Below are 21,002 nucleotides of genomic sequence, written 5' to 3' on the forward strand. Positions count from 1 at the left end.
ACAGTACTCCAGGTATGGCCTCACCAACACCCTGTACAGTTGTAACAACACTTCCCTATTTTTAAACTCCAACGCCCTAGCAATAAAGGCCAATATTCCTTTGCCTTCTTAATTACTTGCTGCACCTGCATGATAACTTTTTGTGTTTCATGCACAAGAACACCCATATACCTCTGTGCTGCATTTTTCTGGAGTCTCTCTCCATTTAAATAATAGTCTGCCTTTTGATTCTTCCTACCAAAGTGCATGACCTCACACTTTCCTACATTAAACTCCATCTGCCAAGTTTTTGCCCACTCACTCAACCTATCTATATCCCCTTGCAGATTCCTTATGTCTTCATTACAACATACCCTCCCACCTATTTCTGTATCCTCAACAAATTTGGATATATTTCACTCTGCCCTCTCCTCGAAGTCATTAATATAGATTGTAAATAATTGAGGCCCTAGGACTGATCCTTGTGGCTCTCCACTAGTTACGTCTTTCCAACCTGAAAATGACCATTAATCCTGACTCTCTGTCTTCTGTGAGTTAACCAATCCTCAGTCCATGCTAATACATTACTCCCAATATCTGCTTAAATGTCTGCCACTGCTCATCCACTGACCTTCCCCTAAGTCTTTTTCCCCAGCGTGCTTTAGACAACTCTTCCTTCATACCTGTGCAATTGCCCTTGTTTAAGTTGAAGACACTGGTTTGAGACCCGAGTTGCTCACCCTGAAACTGAATTTGAAATTCTACAATGTTGTGATCGCTACCCTCTCGAAGATCCTTAACTACGATATCTCTTATTAATCCTACCTCATTACACATTACTAGATCTAAAATAGCTTGGTCCCGGGTAGGTTCTGCAACAATCCCTGATGCACTCTCCAAATTCGTCTTCCATATTACCTCTGCCAATCTGATTTGTCCAGTCAATATGCAGATTAAAATCACCTATGACAATTGTAGCACCCTTCTTACACACCTCCATTATTTCCTGATTTATACTTTGTCCTACAGTGAGGCAACTCTTTGGGGGCCTTTAGACGACTCCCACACATGATTTCTTCCCCTTGCTATCCCTTATTTCCACACAAATCAATTCCATATCACGATCTATTGCACCTATATCACTACTTACCACGGCACTGATACCTTCCTTTATTAACAAAGCTACCCCATCTCCTTTTTTTTTGTCTATTTTTCTGGAATGCCGAATACCCTTGAATATTGAGTTCCCTGTCTTGGTCACCCTGCAACAATGTCTCTGTAATAGCTATCAAGTTATATTCATTTATTTCTATTTGTGCCGTCAACACATCTATCTTGTTACAAATGCTGCGTGCATTCAGATAAAGAGCCTTAAGCTTTGACTTTTTACCATTATTACTCATTCTGGTTCTAATTTCTGCCCTTCCTGTCACACTTTGATTACCGTGTACCTCTTCACTACCCAGCACCTCTGCTCTCTCATTGCTTTTTGATTTTTTAAACTTCCCTTCAATTGAACCCTCCCCCCCACTAATTAGATTAAAGTCCTATCTACAACCCTCATTATACGATTCGCCAGAACACTGGTCCCAGCCTGGTTCACATGAAGCCCGTCCCAACAGAACAGCTCTCTCCTTCCCCAGTACTGGTGCCAGTGCCCCATGAATCGGAACCCATTTCTCCCACACCAATCTTTGAGCCAAGCATTTACCTCTCTAATCTTATTTACCCTATGCCAATTTGCATGTGACTCAGGTAGTAATCCGGAGCTTTTTAATTTAGCCCCGAGCTACTCATAGTCCCTCAGCAGAACCTCTTTCCTAGTCCTACCTACGTGGACCACGACAACTGGATCCTTCTCCTCCCACTCCAAGTTCCTCTCCAGCCCAGAAGAGATGTCCTTAGCCTTGGCACCAGGTAGGCAACACAGCCTTCGGGATTCCCTGTCTTTGCTGCAGAGAACAGTATCTATTCCCCTAACAATGCTATCCCCTATTACTACTACATTTTTCTTTTCTCCCCCCACTTGAATGGCACTCTGAACCATGATGCTGTGGTCAGTACGCTCATCCTCCCTGCAATCTGTGCCCTCGTCCACACGGGGAGCAAGAACCTCGTACCTATTGGATAAGGGCTCTGGCTGAGGCTGCTCCAGAGCTAAATTCTGGATCCCCATACCTGCCTCACTACCCTCCTGTCCCTGACCACGGTCCAAATTTGATGTAGTTAATCTAAGGGTTGTGACTGTCTCCTGAAACACAGTGTCCAGGTAACTCTCCCCCTCCCTGATGTGTCGCAGTGTCCGCAGCTCGAACCCCAGCTCATCAACTCTGAGCCGAAGGTCCTCGAGCAGCCAACACTTGCTGCAGATGTGGCCACCATGGATCGCACCGGTGTCCATCAGCTCCCACATACTACAGTTGCAACACATGGCCTGCCCATCTCTATTCCATTTACTTAATTAATTTGGATGTTAAATATTTGGATGTTTGATGCTATGTTTGATTTAAATTAAATTAAATTAAAAGTACCTATTTAAACAATCCATTGTAAATAATACTTCTGTTCCTGCTCTGTGTTTACACTCTTATTACAACACCTACTGTTACACTACTACGATTGAAAAAATATTAATTACCCAGCTCCTAATTTGAAACAATACCCTCCCTGCTGGTCCCTCTCTCTATATATATATATGGTAAATTATAAAACCCATCTTAATTTTTCATTTTTATACTAATGAATTGACCAAGTTTTATTTTACATTTGATTAACTTAGATTAAATTAAAAGCTTACCGGTATGCTCACTCCGGCCTGCTGGTGGGATGGGTTAAACTTGAGCAAAAGTAAGAAGAAAGTGTTGGGGAGTTGGCCAAGGGTACCACTAAACAGATCAGTTCTAAGGAAGCTTCGGAATGTGAGGAAACATATAACAAGGCAGCTCAGTTTATGAATGGAGTCCATAGTGTAGGTGCATCTTACTCTATTCCCCTGACTCCGTAACTATATATCTTACAAGAAGTTTTGGGGCAAACAATGGACTCTTTAGGGTCACTCAATGCCAAGACACAGGCAGAGAATTTGCGGGGCAAACTCCATTGATTAAAATTGCAACTGGGGTCCTAACCATGTCATAAGGATCCGACTTGCATTGTAAAGCGGCCTTCCAGCTGAAGCAGGTGGATACTCCACTTGACTATGGAGCGATCCCTTTAAAAATGATATTTGCTGCAGCATTAGTGTGAATGGGGTAGTAAGTCTATTTTGAGGCTGTTAAGCTTCTTCCTGCTCCCCATTAACAATTTCAATGAGTTAAAATTGACCTCAAGGAAATAGGAGTGTGCAGGCAATGCAAAAACACTGATGTGTGTGGAGGTGGGTTCGAATTGCATCTTTTAAGAGAAAATAAATATTCAAAGTATTAGAAGATACAGGGCTATAGGAAAAGACCAGGGCAGTGAGATTAATTTTGGATTGCTCTAGCAATGAGCCAGGAGGACATGATGGGATGAATGGCCTACCTCTGTTCCATGATTATTAAAGACAAATCTTTTTCATGTATAATACTTCTTTTTTCACTGTCTTCGATCCATCATGAACATCAGATAGCAGAACTACATCACAAACAATGACCCAATATGTCCAGCATTGAATGCATTCTCTTACAGCGCCAATTGTGTTGGGCAGGACATGTGTCACACATGGAGGATTCCAGAATGCCAAAAACAGTGCTTTATGGTGAACTGCGTTCCGGTAAGCGGGATCGAGGTTCACCTTGCAAATGTTTTAAGAACCAGCTGAAAAGGCAGCTGTCTCTGGCTGACATTGACCAATGGGTGTGTGAGCAGGAAGCTGCCAACAGAGACAGCTGGCGCACAACAACCAGGAAAGCAGCCTACAAGTTCGAAACAAACAGACATGAGGCTGCTGAAGAAAGGCACAGACAACAGAAAGCGTCTACTTGTAGCAGAGCCCCTCCAAACCAGGCGTTCTTGTGCCCCAACTGCTCAAGAGCCCGCAGATCAAGAATTGACCTCTTCAGTCACCAACGATCATGCCAACTACCACTGAGCCAAGCCTGCCCATGATCTTCGCCTGTGAAGAATCTGGCATCATTGCTTCTATTTTCTTTAAACATGCTGAGTTTATCAAACTATTAACTTTTAGAAAAACAGTATTTTCAAACAACTAGTCAAGTTTAGTATAATACTTCAAGAGAATGTAGAAATAGGAAACTCAGCCCCGCAATTACGTCCCTTATTCAAGAATCAATACCATCGAACCACCTTCTCACTATATTCCCCAATCTCTTTTAATGCTTTTTGCTCAAAAGATTCCATTGCAGTCTTCAAATAGTCATGGCAACAGAGTTTAGTTGCTAAAATAACAACAACTTGCATTTATATAACACCTTTAATGTCCCAAGGTGCTTCACAAATAGGTTTAAGGAAACAGTCATCAAGTCAGGAAGGAGTGTAGTTAAGAAGGGTGATTGAATATTGGTTGAAGAGATGGGCTTTGAGAAGTTTTCTAAAGATTGGAAGAAAGGTAGGGAGGCGGTAGAACCCAGTAAAATGGAATGCAACCATGTGCCAAACAACGAGTTCACAGTAGTCTTTTCAATAATTCCATTTCCCATATGCATTCCTGAACCAGGTGTACTCTGTAAAGTCTTCCATAGTAGCATTGTTAAAAAAAATCCCAATGGATGCAATTCTAGATACAGCAAATTAGGTGGTTGTTTCTGAACAATAGAATAAAAAGGAATAGACTAAAACTAGCGAAAGAACAATTTGGAGCTGATATCAGGAAGGAATTCTGAATAAACTCAGCCATCAATGTATAGAAGTGTTGATCACTTTGATGTGTGGATGTTCTTCCTGATATCAGTTCTAAATTACCCATTCACCAGTTTAATCTTAGTCCTGGTTAAGGTAGCTGAAGAGAAAACCTTTGACCTATGCCAAATATAGTTAGATGTGGTGGGAGATTGTAAGTTCCTTTTTCCCAATGGACAAGCTAAATTACACCAAATGGTTTCCCTCATCTGAATTTTTTGCGCAGTCTTGCAATCTGGAATTTTCAGTTTTACTGCAAGAAATTTCTGATGACAATGATTTTAATAGACCAGAACACTACTGTTTCTCAACTGTGAGAATTCAGTATGGCCACTAGGCACGTAGCTTTAGGTGAGCTAAAATTTATATCTTTACAATTTATCTCTGAACATTAGTGTTTTGCAAAACATCTGTAAACTATTTGCTCAAAAATTCCAAAGACTCCCACGTGGTAGATCAGTAAAACTTGCTAAGTTCACAAAATAAATCTTCAACTCAACAGTATACATTATTCTGCAAAATCTCCAATGAAAACTCAGTATGGAAAAATTCAAAATCTTGAATCCAGACTTTAATATTTAATGTCAAAATGTCAATTGTCTTTTTCATGTGAACTTTCATGTGAATTTGGTGCAGTCAGTACAAATATTAAAGAGCAAACAAACAGGCTGAAGGAGTCACATGCTTAAGAATGGTGACAAGAAGAAAACCATGAACTTCTAACCCATTTTATATCTAAAACATGTCAGAGTTTAGTATTATTAGAAGCAAAGGCATTTACAGAGCAGAAGGAGGCAACCTTGCCTACTGTGTCTGTGCCACTCTTTGCTAAAGTAATCCAAACCTAATCCCAGTGCCCTTCTTTTTAACCTTAGCCCTTTATCTTATTCTGCTTCAAATGTTTATCCAGTTTCCCTTAAAAGATGCAATGGTCTCTACTTCAGTTGCTTCTTGCAGCAGCAATGTGAAGAAATGTGGCTATCATTTACTCTTGGCTGCGAATGTTCCCAAGACTTCTTCCTCTCCACCACTGTAACTTCAGCAAACGTTTGACAAAAATAATGTTCACACACATAAACAGGGTTTCTTCTAATGTTATGGCAGCACAACGTGAGAAGCCCCAAGGAAATTCCCAGTTCCATGCCTGGGATAAGAAAACACATTGCCTATTTATCTCTAACCACTTCAGACTTGAAGACAACTAACATTTAAGGGGTGGGAAATTGGATATACCCAAAAATGGACAGGGGGATTGAGATGCACGATTAACCCATATCCATTCGAAGTGATCTAGGCAGCATGCAAACTTTGTGCTGTCTGCTAATTTAAATGAAAGTTGTGTGCATTCCAGTGCTAAACGTGCTGCTGAATGGCTGCACGCCTCAGCAGGGAGCTCAAGTTCCTATGAGGCTAGACTCACTTAAAGCTAGCCTGCATCTCTTAAAGGGGAAGTGCATTCTGGCTGCACAAGGGGCTGGAATTGCCTGGACAAGAGACTCTGAGCAGGTAGAAGAATGAAAATAGTGAATAGAGCTGAGTGCATGCTCCAAGGTTCATAAACATAGCACTCGAGGCTTTGGTGCAAGAAATGAACGGGGAGAGAGTCCTCTACGCACAGAGGACCCGGTGTCCTTCCAGACAGATACTGAGAAGCAATGGGAGCAGATAGCCATTGCTGCCAACGCAAGCAGTCTAGCCCCGAGGGCCTAGATGCAGTGCAGGAAGAAGTTTAAGGATCTCACACGAGTGGTCAAGGTTAGTGAATGCATCTTCAAATGCCATATCCTTGCAAATGCACCATTAGCCTGACCCTGCTCTATTCACCACACACTCTTCACTCACTTACTAACATTCTCTATCCAGCATCTCTCATACTGAAAATTCATAGCCTCACCTCACCCTCATACTGTAAATCTCACACCCACATCTCTCAGCTCGCACTACCAGCTAACCAACTATGACAGGCATATCACCAAGCACGTTGTACCATATTCACTGACACAGTTCTCTCTCTCTTGCAGGACAAGGAGGTACATAACCGCAGACAGCAATACCTAACTGTCGGAGGCAGGCAAGGCTGCGTGTATTCTGCCCCACGAAGGAGGTGGTGCTGGCCATCATTGGACCAGTCATGACTGAGGCCATGGCCAGTGGCAGAGCTGAAACTATAGAAGATGACAATATGTTCTTACCAAATCCACCTTCTAACAACCACTTACTCCTGAACCCAAGAGAAGCAGGAGACTGGCGATGATGAAACGCTGTTACTCATAGCCGCCAGCTCAGATACTGGCACTGTGCATATGTTAGAGGGCATTATAGAGGGAGGATCTGCATGTGGTGAGTAACTGGGCATGTGGCTTGCAGCCACGCTAGGGGCAAGGGTCGTGCAGATGCCAGCTCCTCAGAGGGTGATGTTGCACAGGAGTTCTGCTGCAGAGGATTCAGATGAGCACTTCAAAGGCCTTGCGTGCAGAAAAAGGCTGATGGGCGTGCACAATAAAATGCTTGGTGCATTGGAAGGCCTGCCAGAAAGCCTGTCATCACTGTCAAGAAGCATGGAGGAGTCAAACACCTACTTGGTACATCCTTTCCAGTATGTAAGTGATGGCCATGAGAAAACTTGCAGACCCAATCATGATGCACTGTCTGGTGGCTGATGTCTCAGCTTTCACTGCAGCACAAGCAGAACCCTCCCAGCATCTGAGTGCTGGAATGGAAACTCAAACTGAAGTCATGCAAGGTCAGCTTGCTGCAATGCAGGCTCAGACTGCTGCCATCATGGCTGGGGATACCAGCATGGAATTGCTGTCCATGATCGCTTCATCAAACAAAGGGACTTGCAGGGTCTCACAGCAGTCCAGCAATCTGTCCTCCAGTAGATTACCTGGATTGCTGAGGAGCCATCCTGGGTGAATGGCAATGGCTCTGTGGAGCACAAGCCTGCTATCCTCTCTCAGGATGACAGCATTCTTCCGCCCACAACTGCTATTCCTTCTAGGCCCAGAGTTGCTTGAGGGCGTCCTGCAAAGTCATCTACCGTCTCCCCAACTGAAAGTCAGCAGTCTTCTACCAGCCTTGCTGCAGCCACTGGGGTAGCACTGTGTCAGAGCACTAGGACAGCAAGGCACCCGTAAGACAAGCATAAAGGAATTCACATGGGTGATAAGTAGGGACCTTTGTATAGAATAATAGATGGTTTGCTTGATAAACTTGGTTCGGAATGGTTGTTTTATGCTGGCTTTTATTTTAGCATTGTGACCAAGAGGATGCTTTGATGGTCAGTGACAGGAGGAAGTAATGTGTGTGGCTGTTGTAGAATGAGGATTTGTGGTTGTGTTCAGTGGTACCATAGTCTGATGAGGCGATTATGGACAGCAATTCCAGAAAGGGGATGTGTCGGTTGCCTCCTCCCTTCCACCTGCTCCTACTCTTCCTCTTCCTCCTCTTTTTCCTTCTTCTCCTCCTTTCTCTCCTCCTCCCCAGGCACTTGCCATATCCCCGGTGGCAAGGGCTATGCACTCATGATAGCCAGGTTGTGCAGGCTACAACAGACCACGATGAATCGGGACACACGCTCCAGCGAGTATTGAAGGGCTCCTCCAGAGTGGTCCAAGCATCAGAACTATTGCTTGTAAACCCCAAAGGTCTGTTCAATGATGTTTTGTGTGGCATCATGACTCTCATTATATGTAGGCCATGTGTGGTTGGGTTGTGCACTGGAAGCATGAGCCAGGTGGTCAGCAGATAGCTCATGTCCAAAAGCCACCCTCTAGTTTAATGTGGTGGTTCGAACACTGAGGGAACAGCAGACTGGCACAGAAAAAAAGACATCGACTACTACCAGGGTACCAGGCATTGACCTGTATGATGTGCTGAGGATGGTCGCGCACCAACAGCACGTTCAGGGAATGGAACCCTTTGAGGTTGCAGTACATCTCTGCATTTAGATGTGGTGCCTGCAAAACCATGTATGTGCAGTCAATGGCACCCTGCACCTTGTGAAAGCCCGATATCCTGGCAAAGCCACGTGCATGCTCTGCCTGCTTCTTTCTGGTCAGAGAGAAGGCTGTGTACTCCCTTCTTCTGGCGTAAAGAACATCAGTCACCTCTCTTATGCAGGAGTGGGTGGTGAACTGGGAGGTGTTAGAGATGTCACCTTACCCAGCAAGGAAGGAAGCTAACGCAAAGAAATTTATAGGGGCACGGTTACCTTCACAGCCTCGGGAACTTCTGGCAATGCCATCCTTGTCCTGCTCTGAAGTTGAAGATCTGTCTGCAAGAGATGGCAGATATCTGTGAGCATTTCCTTCATCAAATGGAGATGATGCACATCCTGGTTTAGGTTGAAATAAGAGAAATGTTCCTGGAAGACTGTGTGGAGAAGGACGCCTGCTGAGAGCCATTCTCTCCCTCCTCTTCCTCCCTCTGCGAGCAAATTGTCCTCTTCCGTGCTGCCTCTGTTTAACCTTCCTTTCATGCTGCAGGCCAATTGGAATGGTAACCCATTACTGGGAGCAAGTTGGCTGACCAGAACCCTTGAAGTCAGAATTAAGGCCTTCTCCATACACAGCACCACTCCCTGTTAACTTCACCAACTTTAAACAGCAATGAAAAACTCACAGCACTTCTACAAACTCAGACAGAGCCAGTAGAAATCGATCAGCAACTAACCTGAAAACCACTGATGATCCTTTTAGATAGCACTGGTGGGGGTTTCTTCCTGCTGATGAATGCATGTTCAGCTGTGTTAGTTTAGGAGAGGGCATTAGCTGGAGTAGCGAGGTCAAAAATGGCAGCACTGGCGTCAAATCAGTATTACACGCTGACTGGCGTCACGATCTGCTGACTCTGCAGACTTCCAATGTCTGCGCCAACGCCCTCACCAAAATGCTGTCTGCTGCAAGCTGTGTCTGAAGTGGCAGTGTGGATGCCATTTGATACCAAAACGGAACCAGTAGTACCAAAACTACAGGCACTACGAACCAAATTCTGCGGCCTAGATGTCTACAGTTACTACTTGGTATTTTGTTTGATAGTCACATAGTATTGACAACATACACAGCAATATACAACCAAGTAGAACTGTGTCTGTAGAATCCATAGGAAGTTTTGGCATAACTAAGGTGTAAGAGCAGTGTTCTGTTATTTATTCCAAGGAAATTTGCACGTAATTGATTGACAGCACTTTTATACTAAAGCATTGCTACGGAGTGTGAACAATAATGCATTCCAGCCCTAGTAACATTTCACAGCTGGGTGAGATTTAAATATCATTGTACAGCAGACGAATAGCGAAAATACAATTACAACTTATGTTTATGAACATCAAAGATAATGGACCAGAGTAGTCTCTAGTAATTATGGTTCAATTCCACTAATGATATGAAAACTCTAGAGTATCCCATCCATGCATACATGTGCTTAATTATGCAGAATGCAATTTTAGTGAGAATATTATGGATACACAATCATATCCTTTACATCACCAACTAGATTTAATGTGGATTGTTCTTGTTTGCTTCTAAGATTGATATTTGTTCATGTATTACAATTGGAACTATCAGTATCAACCAAAATCTGCACAGTCTGGTTAGTGATATTATGTAAATTAATTGCAAGTGGGTTGTCTTTAAGGACACCTTAGGGAACATTTAATGTTTTTGAGAGATCAGTTTAGAAGAACCTGAGAACCTGCTTGAACTCTGTGATTATCTAAATTGTCCCATATTCTCACATTCATACTTGGAGTGCCCACGCAATAATAACTTTTCCTAATTACATTGAACGAAAGTTTCCGACCGAAAGTTCAGTTCTTTTACAAAAGCAAGGTGCCATGACTGTGCCACTGCACAGAGAAAGGAAGATCAGTATGAAAATCATCAACGGGCTTGTTTTGTGAAAGCCCACTTGCTGATTCAGCGGAATAGTGGGGGATCAAGAAGAAAAATGAGGGTTAAACCAGCAACCTAAATACCAAGAATAGACCTGGTAATAACATGCTGAATAGATGATATGAAATTATATAGTTGGACGTAAATGTCATAAACTCTTGCAGATACCCACTTATGATATTTTGTGGTCACAAATAGGATGTTGCTGAATGGAAAATGTTTTCCTCCAACCGTAATAGTGGTAGTCAAGGGCACAGCACCTGTTTAAGGCTAAAAACTTTGTTAAAACATGTTAAGAAATATAATCTGGCCTGTCAAACCATAAAGTGCAACAATATGAATTAAGATATACAATACATCAGACATGCTACTTACCCCATATTTAAAATAAAACTGTGCAATACATGTATGGAAATTAAAGTTGGTAACATTTTTAAAATAATCTTTTGAAAGCATTTGAGCATTATATTCTTGAGGGAACATTTCATAATTTATTTTACTTCAAGCTAAGGGTATATTTTGTTTACCATGACGACACAGTGATTAAGCATTTAGACATTTCAAACAAAAAATAGGCTGTAATTTTGTAAAAGTAACAGGTTTTTATGATACAAAATGAAATTTCAAAAGGTGAAGATATTTAAATCACTATAATTACTATAGCACGCTTGTTTGATCTGTGAAAATGATGAAAATTAAAAACATGAGTTCCTGATATTTCTGTAGCATTTAAATGATCATTAACAATGGTAACTTGTATCTTATGAGATTAGTGGCCATACATTTTCATTTTTAGATATTTTGAAATAGTCCTTTTTAAAATAAGCACCGCAGCTATGTAGTTTTATGCTTTATGTAGTTGCTATGCCTGCAGTATATACAATATTCAGTGCTTCAATCCTATGTTTTGACTTCTCTATCAAACTGAGAATAACCTATATTGCCGTGTGCTTCACTTTAAGGTTTAAAAGTAATTAAGCAGTGTGCTGAGGCTTGACTGAAAAATAGTTCCCTGTAAATTGTGGATTTACTTGGGCAAACTGTATGCCAACATTATGAAGCGTAATTAGCACAATTGAGAAACTGCTGAACATTGTGGGCTGAATTATACCAGCCCCTCGATGCCATGGGTCGTGGTGGGGAGCCCCGTAAAATGCTAGCGGGGGCGGCCCGCCACGCTCCACGACACCGAGAAGGCCCCACCGGATATTAGCGGCGGTAATGATGCCTCGGTGCGGCCCCCACTTCGCTGCTCAGCGGCAGGGCCTTCATTAAAATATTACAATAAGGATAATGAAAATGCAAATTAATTTACCTCCTGACGGCGGCCGTCCCATGTCAATTTTACGGCCAACTGGCTGCAACTCACATGCCTTCGAAACTCTATTGGAGTTCCTAGGCGAGACACTGGTGGGGAGGGGGGAGGAATAAAATTATCAGGGTGGGGGGTGGGGGACCGGGGAAAACTGCTCCTATTGGTTGTGGGGATGGTGGGAAAGGGTTGAGGGTCAGAGATACTGAAGTTCGGGGGTGGGGGGGCAAGTTCTGATTTTCAAAAAGTGCATTTTTTGGGGGATAGGTCAATTTATGTATTGAGGACTCAGTGGCGGGGGTGGGAGGGGGATTCAATGTTGAATTAAACGTTTATTAATTATTTTAATCACACTGGAACCTTTAAATATGTTAATATATCCTGAAGGGCTTGAAGCCCTTTAGAAATGGCACTGGCACCTGCACGGTGACGCCAGACGCCATTGCCGGTATCGCGGAGGTCGCCCCCTCTATATCATCAGTGGCGGCCGCTCCGCCCCCTCCATTTAAATGAGCCCCCACGTGTAATATCTCAGGGGCTCTGCGGCGGCATTTCTGTGTCGGAAAGCCGCTGACCTCATAACACACCGCCGCGGAGCTCGGCGCACTGATATAATTCAGCCCTGTGATTTCTCCTCTAGGTACAACCACAGTGCTGTTAGGGAGGGAGTTCCAGGTTTTTGACCCAGCGATAATGAAGGAACAGTTCCAGGTTAGGATTGTGTGTGACTTGGAGGAGAACTTGCAGCTGGTGGTGTTCCTATGCATCTGTTGCCGTTGTCCTTTTAGGGCAGGGTCTTTCAGGTCTTTCTGCATGTGAGCAAGAACTGCTTCAGTATTTGAGGAGTTGATAATGGTACCAAACACTGTGCAATCATTAGCGTACATCCTCACTTCTAACCTTATGATGGAGGGAAGGTCATTGATGAAACAGCTGGAGATGATTGGGCTGAGGATGCTACCCTGAGTTCCAGCAGCAATGTCCTGATGCTGAGATGATTGACCTCCAACAACCAAAACCATCTTACTTTGTGCTAGTTATGTCTCCAACCAGTGGAGAGTTTTTCCCTGATTCCCATTGACTTCAATTTTGCTAGGGGCCTTGATGCCACACTCAGTCAAATGCTGCCTTGATGTCAAGGGCAGTCACTCTCACCTCACCTCTGGAATTCAGCTCTTTTGCCCATTTTTGGACCAAGGCTGCAAATGAGATCTGGAACCGAGTATCCCTGATGGAACCCAAAATGAATGTTGGTGATTGCTGTGTAAGTGCCACTTGATGGCACTGTCAACAACACCTTCCTGATTTTTTTCAAAATTCTTTCATAGATGTGGGTGTCGTTGGCAAGGCCAGCATTTGTTGCCCACCCCTAATTGCCCTTGACAACTGAGTGGATTGCTAGACCATTTCAGAAGGCAGTTAGAGTCACATGGAGGCCAGACAACGATGTCAAATTTCCTTCTCTAAATTACATTAGTGAGCCAGATGCGTTTTTACAACAATCAATGATAGCTTCATGGCACCATTACTGACAGTAGCTTTCAATTCCAGATTTTTATTAATTAATTGAATTTAAATTCCACCAGCTGTGGTAGGATTTGAACCCATATCCAAGATGTTAGTCTGGGCCTCTGGATTACTAGCTCAGTGACATTACCACTACTCCACTGTCTACCCTTAGATTGATGGGGCGATAATTGGCCGGATTGAATTTGTCCTGGAAGTGTTAGCTTCTGTTTCTTGTGAATAATGTCCAAATCAAATATTGTAGCATATTCTCAGATCAAGCATTAAAAAATAACATGTAGCTTGTCTCCCACTTGCAATGATGAGCAATGCTCAGATTTTTTTAAAAGAAAGATAAAATGTAAATACAAATTAATGTTATTTCTGTTGCCTTTTCTTCATCCAGCAAATTCATATTCCTCATATTTTTGGAATGATATTACTTCAGTAACTGCAACATAATTCAACAGCTTTCTCTTCTGCTATCTAATGCTGATCTGATTTTCAAGTATATAGATTTTATTCTGCTATTTGCCTTATTCAATGGTAATCCTCAGTTGAAGGCTTGGATCAAATGCCAGGTATCGCTGTTCAATAAAAAGATATTTTCTGTCTGTGTCAATACATTTCTGCTGTGTCCCTCCTGGTCTTTGACTTTGTTGTGTTTTCCAGTCATGTTGATCGTCTCAGATATATGTGGCCTTCCTTTTACTATTTTTTCTGCAATGCTTTACTTGTCTGTCTTCTAATTCTGTCTCCCCTTTCTATTTTCATTGTCTGACATGTTTATTACTGGCTCAAAGGTATTGAGTTGTACTGTAGTTTTGAGCCAAATGCTGTTTAACCTGTGAAGCTTTCTGATGATCTCATCAGAAGTTGACTTGTTTTCTTTCTTCTGAAGAGATGTTATAGTTTCTCTATTCTGTCTTGCGATTATATTGTCCTCTACCTAGTGTCAGATAAGATGGCAAGTAGAAAGACAGCGGAATAAAAATTGTGCCCTTTTTTTAGGTATAAAATTGGAGCAAATGGATCCACAGGCCTTGAACCAATTTTTTGGACATCCAGGGCGAATGCATAAAACAAGTATTAGGCCTTTGAATGTTACTTAGTGACCTAAAATATGTTGGAAAACACCTGAGTAAAATTTGTTCCCAATTAGAAGGGCAGGCGTCAGGCCTGCCTCACTCACAATTCTTCAGTGGCCCTTTCTGCCACCAATTACAGGTAAGATGTAATTTATATTTTTTGTGAAACAACCTATATTGAAGCCACAAGGAGCAGGAGTGCTCCTCCGAATCCGCAGTGCTGGCAATCATGAATTCCTGTTGCCTGCTGCTACCACCACCTCCCAAAACTTACCTGAGGGCCACTGCCAGCACGGAAGGCTGTCCTAAATTGATTTTTCTCATCGAGAAAACTGCTTCTGCAGGTGCAACAGTCGCCAGCAGCTCACCCTATATATGAGGACCAATTCCTGGCAATCCTCTGGTCTCTTGGTCTGTGCATATGCTGCACAACACCAAGTCTGGACCAAAAATGTGGTCAGATCAAAATCAACCCCAACAAGTTGATAAGGCTAGCAGATTAGATCTAATATTTTTCTCAGCCTTCCTAATGTTCATATCTGCAACTCATTTCCTTCTCCCTCACTTAACTAAAATATTATTGGCTCTGTGACATTGTGTGAAATTGCAATGGATTAGTAAGTCTTTGTGGATTAATTAAAAAATTGATTGTCACACAAGATATAGTAAGAAGATAAAGAGGAAGTAATTGAAATTATATTCAAATCACTATATTAATCTAGACTAGTTAATGGTAAAAATACATTTTTATCGCTATAGCACTGAAACACATAGGGAAAATTTTTAACTCACTCAAAAGCCATTCACTTACAGAGTTAAAATTGTGTCCATAATCCAGACTAACACTTCAATACACTGCTGAGGGAGAGCTGGCTTTGTGGAATTGCTATCTTTTGAATGAGACTTTAGGCCGAACCCAGTCTATATGTTCAATTGGAGGTAAAAGATTCCATGGCACTCTTTCTTCTTTTGGGCCTCCTTATCTCGAGAGACAATGGATACCTGGCACTATTCAAATAAAATCTCTCCTAGAGTCCTGACCAATATTCATCTCTCAACCCCTACCAAAAATTGATTAGTTGGTCATTTGCTATTGTGGAACTTTGCGGTGTACATTTTGGCTGCTGAGTTTGCCCACAAAAAAGAGTGAATGTACTTCAAAAATAGGTCATTGGCTCTGAATATTTTTGGAATATCTTGAAGCAGTGAAAGATGCTATATAGCGGCAAATTCTTTCTTTCTTTCCTTCCTTTCTTTCTATTTCTAACTTGGATTCTTCTTTGCAGTTTCAAAAGATGATCTCAAGTGGCTGTATGTTCAGTCATTACTAATTTATGCATAAAGGATTATGCATTATGTATATTTACAAATAGTTTCTGATAAATTTAGTAAATCTCTTGAAACTGTTGACCCTAACCAGTACCGAGTCAGATTATATTTTGTCTGAGTGCTACCAGTGTAGTACAGAATTTTACATAAGAGTATTAAGAAGTTAGGTATAAGATGTAACAGTCAACCATTGTAACTCATCACTAAGAACTAATTGCAATGGCAATAACTGCCACAGGGATCTCTCAGTCTTTCACTGTAATTTTGGCACAGGATCGATGGAACTCCTGGAAAAATGGTGCCAATATTTGAAAAGACTGTTTATGCTGTTTCTCCAGGGGCTCAGCTGATCTCCCACCCAAGTTACATTGGAAATTGGTTCAACTTCCATAAAGGTTCAGGGCCAATAAGCTTAATATGTCCCTATCCGCCCCCACCCTCCTCCACCTGGCTGAACCTGTTCTCACATTAAACAACTTCTCCTTCAACTCCACTCACTTCCTCCAAATGAAAGGTGCTACTATGGGTTCGAGCTATGCCTGTCTTTTTGTGGGATATGCCAAACGTTCCTTGCTGCAGTCCTACTCAGGCCCCCTTTCCCAACTCTTTTTCCGGTGCATTGCTGATTGTATCGGTGCCGCTTCCCGCTCTCGCCGCGAACTGGAAAACTTCATCAACTTTGCTTCCAATGTCCACCCTTCTCTCACCTTCACGTGGTCCATCTCCGACACTTCCCTTCCCTCTCTCAACTTCTCTGTCTCTATCTCTGGGGATAGGCTGTTCACTAGTATTTATGATAAGTCCACTGACTCTCATGGCTGCCTTGACTACACTTGCTCACACCCTGCCTCCTGTAAGGATTCCATTCCATTCTCCCAGTTTCTCCGTCTCCGATGCATCTATTCTGATAATGCAACCTTCCACACAGCACCTCTGATATATCCGATACACCTTTTTCCTCAACCGAAGATTTCCCCCCACAGTGGTTGACAGGGCCCTCAACCATGTCCGACCCATTTCCCGCATTTCTGCCCTCACCCCTTGCCCTCCCTCCCAGAACACAGTGGCGCAGTGGTTAGCACTGCAGCCTCACAGCTCCAGCGACCCGGGTTCAATTCTGGGTACTGCCTGTGCGGAGTTTGCAAGTTCTCCCTGTGACTGTGTGGGTTTTCGCCGGGTGCTCTGGTTTCCTCCCACAACCAAAGACTTGCAGGTTGATTGGTAAATTGGCCATTATAAATTGCCCCTAGTATAGGTAGGTGTAGGGGAATTGTGGGGATGTGGTAGGAATATGGGATTAATGTAGGATTAGTATAAATGGATGGTTGATGGTCGGCACAGACTCGGTGGGCCGAAGGGCCTGTTTCAGTGCTGTATCTCTAAATAAATAAATAAAGAGCAACAGGGTTCCCCTTGTCCTCACTTTCCACCCCACCAGCTTCCATATCCAAAGTATCATCCTCCGCCATTTCCACCACCATCAGCATGATGCCATCACCAAACACATCTTCCCCTCCCCTCCCCTGTCAGCATTCCGAAGGAACCATTCCCTCTGCAACATCCTGGTCCACTCCTCCATCACCCCCGACACCTCTTCCCTTTCTCACGGCACCTTCCTATGCAATTGCAGAAGGTGTAATACCTGCCCTTTTACCTCCTCTCTCCTCACCATCCAAGGCCCCAAACACTCCTTCCAGATAAAGCAGCGATTTACTTGTACTTCTTTCAATTTAGTATACTGTATTCACTGCTCACACTGTGGTCTCCTATACATTGGGGAGACCAAATGCAGATTGGGTGACCGCTTTGCAGAACACCTCCGCTCGGTCCGCAAGCATGATCCTGCGCTTCCGATTGCTTGCCATTTTAATTGTCCACCTTATTTCCATGTCCACATTTCTATCCTCGGCCTGCTGCAGTGTTCCAGTGGACATCAACGCAAGCTCGAGGATCATCACCTCATCTTCCAATTAAGCACTCTGCAGCCTTCTGGACTCTTTATTGAGTTCAATAATTACAGACCAGGAGCCACATTATTTTTTGTTCATTTATTATTTTTATTTTATTTATTTATCTATATATTCTTTTTAAAGTATTTATTTATCTATATATTTTTTATTTATTTATTAACCATGTGCTAGTCTCTAACTTACTTTTTGTGTTTTTGCTTTTGTACAGAGCTGTTCAGTATTCTGCCATTAGCACTCTCTCTGAATTCGTTTTTTGTCTTTCGCTACAACTACTTAGCACTCAATTTGCATTCTGTTCCGTGGCACTTGCCATTTAATCTCTCCCCTCCTTCCATCACGGTCCTTCCTTCTTGTTCTTCTTCCCTCTCCGCACTTTCATTTGCTCAAAGACTGTTACATTTCTAACTAGACATGCTGAGTATTTCCGGCACTTTCTGTTCTCATTTCAGCTTAATATGTTGCTCTGCTACAGATACTGGTATCTGGATAGAGTGATGCCGAGCCAGCAGCCCAAAATTATATTGTCCATTACAACAATCTGAATGGAGCACTTTGTCCAACCAGTCCTGTGTGGTTCATTTTTAATGTTTTGAGAGAGCAAGCAGCAAACTGTAACTTTCTATGAACATTAAAAAAAGAACTCATACCCAATTTCCAGGAATTCTTAAGACCATCTTGGCGTTTTTAATTGACTTCATGCTGGACCGGATTTATACAATATCAGCATGAAGTCCAAATGGGTCAAACTAACTACTATAGGAAGTGTTATAGCTTTCAACATCAGTGTGCTCCGGAGTAAGTAAATTACTATTCAGTGATTGTCATTTCTTTCTTTCTCATATTCATGTTGGTTATACATCTGTAAGAAGTTTCTTGCAGGTGGCAAATAACATCTAATGCATACAGCCTGTGGGCGTGAGGATACATTAAACTGAAGCCTTGCTGTTTGTTGCTGTTTGCAAATCCATTTGGCCCTTTACTTCAGATTAAACACTATAAAAAAAGGTTACTTGAAATTACATTTGTGTTTTAAACAAAATATATTGCCAAGTTCTAACTATTATGTTTCCTTTTCAATTTATTTATTTGACACTTTACAGCGTTGTTAATTCGACCGGTTTATCTGATAAAACTCATCCTCCTTTGAGAAAAGGAACCCTTCACACAACATTAACATAACAGATAAAATTATGCAGTTTTATTTCTGAAATCTAGTTAAAATGCTTCGTAAATATTGATCAGCAATTTTAGAATTTCAATGTAATAAAACTAGAACAAACCAAAATAACTCAGATGGTAGATGAAGCACTCTCTGAGATAAGTTACAAGATGATCAAATGCATCTGAGATGTAAAAATATTTAATCATGTATGATGTATGGACACCCCTTTATACAAAACCTTGACTTTTTATTGAGAAAATTGTTAAAAATCAATCTTTTCAAAGGTTTTCAGATCTTATTTATATTTGATTCTCATTCAAAGGATTTTATGATTTCATTGTGACATTTAGCGATACTTAACATAAATTTAAAATCAAACGAATTTAAATTTATAAGTTACATATTTACCTACAATTAAATCATCTTTAAAGGCACTAAACGGGACTCAATTTTATGTTATGGCTTTTTCTAGCTGTGGCCTATTCATGTCATTAAACTTTGCACATTTAAAATGGTTGAATGCTGCAATAATGTCACATTGCATTTTGAAATTTTTTGTCTGCATCCGTTAAATCTCTTGAAATGTTAGTAAATCGTGTTTTCACAAAAGGCATACAGTATCTTTCTGCCAATTTATAGCACAGCATAAAAGTTTTCTACAAAATTATTTAAGCAATTTTTTATCATCACAAAGATAAATGCACATTGTATATAGATGTATAATAAAGCTTACCTCCTGTATCGTTTCGATTCTACGTCATTTATAAAGCAAAATATTTTCTTGAACGTTGCTCACTGTTTCTTAATCAAAGAAATGGTAATCTTTCCAATACTAGAAAATATTGCGAAAAATATTCCTTCAGTTGTGAAGAGGGAAAGCAGTTATCTACTAAAGTAGTTTTATTCAGACATAATCAGCAAAATTTGTTGTAATATGCAAGCATAGAGGTTACGTGGCGGAACTTGTAGGCAGATTAAAGGAGTACCAGTTTCTCGGAACTGTGACCTACTTCCTTACTGCATTACTGCCAAGTGTACTAAGCCTGCTGTTAATTATTTAACATGTCAAAGTATCACAATTTTTCCTGCATATTATTGATAATATGCACTTTTCTCAGGCTAGAATGCATTTACATGGCAAATTTCGCACCAGTACAAAGTAGTTTCAGCTTTGAACCATTAGTGTAAAACAGATGTTAAAACCGAACTCCGAAGTGAAATGGAGTGAGATACCCTTCCCTTCCCTTCCTCAACTTCTCTATCTCCATCCCTGGGGATAGGCTGTCTACTAATATCCATTATAAGCCCACCGACTCCCACAGCTACCTCGACTACACTTCTTCACACCCTGCCTCCTGTAAGGACTCCATTCCATTCTCCCAGTTTCTCCATCTCCGACACATCTGCTGTGATGATGCTACCTTCCATGACAGCACTTCTGATATGTCTTCCTTTTTCCTCAACCGAGGATTTCCCCCCACTGTGGTTGACAGGGCCCTGAACCGTGTCCGGCCCATTTCCCGCACCTCTACCCTCACCCCTTCCCCTCCCTCCCCGACTGCGACAGGGTTCCCTTTGTCCTCAATTTCCACCCCATCAGCCTCCATATCCAAAGGATCATCCTCCGCCATTTCCGCCACCTCCAGCGTGATGCCACTACCAAATGCGTCTTCCCCTCCCTTCCCCTGTCAGCATTCCGAAGGGATCATTCCCTCCGTGACACTCTGGTCCACTCCTCCATTACCCCCACCACCTCATCCCCTTCCCATCGCTCCTTCCCCTGCAATCTCAGGAGGTGTAATACCTGCCCTTTTACCTCCTCCCTCCTCACTATCCCAGGCCCCAAACACTCCTTTCAGGTGAAGCAGCGATTTACTTGTACTTCTTTCAATGTAGTATACTGTATTCGCTGCTCACAATGTG

General features: G+C 42.1%; 1 protein-coding gene across 3 annotated transcripts in view; it reads right to left on the minus strand.

The window, feature by feature from the left end:
• zap70 (zeta chain of T cell receptor associated protein kinase 70) overlaps positions 1–21,002 on the minus strand; it is a 143,345-nt gene that overhangs the window by 115,117 nt on the left and 7,226 nt on the right. Inside the window, exon 3 of one of the 3 annotated variants that reach the window (XM_068016397.1) lies at positions 19,813–19,911. The gene's annotated coding sequence lies outside the window, so the exon portion shown is untranslated. Of the gene's footprint in view, positions 1–19,812; positions 20,064–21,002 lie in introns of those variants that run through there. The other 2 variants (XM_068016398.1, XM_068016399.1) reach the window with 2 other exon arrangements.

Source organism: Heterodontus francisci, chromosome 36 (assembly GCF_036365525.1).
Source record: "Heterodontus francisci isolate sHetFra1 chromosome 36, sHetFra1.hap1, whole genome shotgun sequence".
Taxonomy (NCBI): Eukaryota; Metazoa; Chordata; class Chondrichthyes; order Heterodontiformes; family Heterodontidae; genus Heterodontus; species Heterodontus francisci.